This window comes from Pinus tabuliformis, chromosome 7 (assembly GCF_031772625.1).
Source record: "Pinus tabuliformis cultivar Carrire ecotype Pingquan chromosome 7, CPIR1, whole genome shotgun sequence".
NCBI lineage: Eukaryota > Viridiplantae > Streptophyta > Pinopsida > Pinales > Pinaceae > Pinus > Pinus tabuliformis.
In genome coordinates, this window is record NC_142293.1 from 355055455 (window position 1) to 355058180 (window position 2726).

Consider the following 2726-nt stretch of genomic DNA (forward strand, 5'->3'; position numbering starts at 1 on the left):
GGCCGAAGAAGAAACCCAGGAAAAAGATGCACCCAAAGAAGTGCATACGGAAGAAGCAAAAATAGAAATTTCACCCGTCCATGATGAGAAGGAAACAGAAAATATCAGGCAGGAACGGCCTATTCCCAGTCAGAAGGTACCAGAGGAGAATCCAGAGGAAATAAGGGCAGAGGAAGAATTGGCCCAAGAAACAACAGAGCCAAGAGAGGTTATTACCCCGGATCAGCCACCTCAAGAAGAAGATCTGGAAAGTAGTCACACTCCAACCCACGACAAACAGTTAGCTATTCTTTCTGAGAAGTTGATGAAAATAAGGGAATTGCAAAAGGAAAAAGGGACACTGTTAAACGTGATAGTCAGGCTTCGCCAGCAGATTAGGCTTCTGAAAGCAAGACAAAGGGGGGTAGGAACCTCAACAAGAAAAAATTCGGCCACGCCAATAAGACCCTGTAAGAATAAAAGGCAGAGAACCGGGAGTCGTTCCACTACTCAAAACCCTGACAGAAGCCAAACTGCTATCTCTAATGAAGCCGAAAGACAAACTGTTGTTCCAATTAAAACAGAAGGACAGACTGCTGTTCCATTTGAAAAGGAACAGCAGTGGGCTGGAGTTGGTGTCAAAATTGAAAAAGATGATAAGGAGGTTCAGACGGAGGCACCACCCTCGGGAGTAATAAGGGTTATGAATTCAAAGCAGCATAATAAGAAACTCCAAGTAAAGCTCCCAGCCTCCACAGATGCATGGAAAAAGGACCCAAAAACAAGAACCCTCCACCATCAATTGAAGCAGGCTCAGCAAGAAGCAGAAAAGCTCAGGGAACAAACAGTCCCCCGTGAAAAATATGAGGAACTACAGCAGCAATTAAGGAACGTCAACCTGTCGGAAAGCCAAGCCTTCGAAGGATGGCGAAAGGAGCAAGAGGAAGTCGCCAAGGTAAACCGTAGATTAGATGTAGTTATTAAACAAATGGATACCTTGTGTGCTCTGTACAATGATGCCCTAGCATGTAGAGCTCCTGCCAAAAATTATGCCCTATTTCTAATGGAAAGATACTTACAATTGAAAATTAAAGCCGTTAGGGCAGGTGCTCCCATAGAAATTAACACTATAGATGATTTTATAAACTGCTGTAAGCATTATGGGGTAAAAGTACAAAGGTTATTGTGTGAATTTTACCTGCATAACCTTGTACTAGAACAAGAGACCGAGCTGAACCCTGGCCCTTTTGTCGGAGATATTCAATTACAAGCATTCATTTCATTTGCAGTTAATCAGATTAAATGGCTCAAAGCCTACAATGCATTTCAGAGACAAGAAAATGGATTAGACCTATGGGTAAGAGCTGAGCCTAGAGACCCGGAACAGTTATGGAAAAGTCATAGAAATCTCATGAAGGCTCCAGGCGTGATTGAAGCATTAGGACCCATGCATGAAGCAATCATTCGGCAAGGGCTTGAATTCTTTTCTTCTATTAAAGACCCTGCCATTGAAGCAGCTAAATTTCGATATCGGGTATCTAATCCAAATATTCAGCTTCGAGAGCCGTTTAAGTATGAAAATTTTAAGCTTGCTGCTAATCGATTCCCCCTCTATGGTGAAATTGTTTTGAGGGAAGGGCCATCCTGGTTAGGATATAGGTTCCGGAGTCCAATCATTTGGCATCCTGCACCCGGATACCAAGCCCTGTATGAAATGCCCGAGGGACAGACAAGCCATTTCTTTGATCATCTAGTTTCGCATCATGGGTGTAGGCCCCCACACGAAATTCCATCACCAGCCTACTCCCTCACTGCTCTACATGTCAACTACAATGTTTTCATGAGGCCATGAAAAAGGGTAAGCTGGGGGGTGTGTGGAGTACCAAGGAAGGTATGTTTCGATGGTCATTTTGGTATCTTTTCATCAGAACTCAAAAGCCTTTTGCATGAGAAATCTAGATAATGATAAGAATTTATAATGAAACACGAGAGATTAATGAAAAGCACTGATAGTCGTCATTTCTATGTGCAGGAGGGAGGAAATACGGGAGTTGGCCATTCCAAAAGTAAAGACAAGGATGACCGGAAACGAACCAAATCACAACGAATCAATCCAAGAAAGGATGCGGAGATACCAACACGAAACAGAAAAGGAAAGAAGTAACGCAGTATTAATGATTCTGCGAATCCCTCAGGATCTGAGATCCTGAGGGATCGCTATTTTATCTATTTTATGTACCTAGATATCTCCGCCATCTTCCCTATAAAAGGGGTAGCACTGTTGGCTTCAGAGAGGATCTTTTAGGAGTGTAATTTCTTTTAAGAAAGATCAGGACTATGATCTTTATGTTCAGTTGAAGACTTGAGTTCCTGTAATTTTATTACATGCTTTAATACAAACTTGTTCACTCTTTCATCTTTGAGCCTGGATCTATCTTAAGCGGTGTACCCCTGGAGGCTAAGGGCCCGGCCCTGGAGGACACTAGCTCTTGTATTATTACGTGTGGTTTCCGTGTGGTTTGTTCATAGACATACTCTGGTAATCTGTTGTGTTTTGAGAATATTCTATTAGATGCTCTGTTGTGATTAAGTCATTTCGTGTTCTTGAACTTTATATCGATGCTATGTTAATTTACCAATTCTTCAAGCATTGATTAATCGCTACAGGACACTGTTACTTTATTACAGAATTCTTTACGATTGTGTTTTGCATTATAACAAGTCACTTGGCAAGATCTGTTTTACAT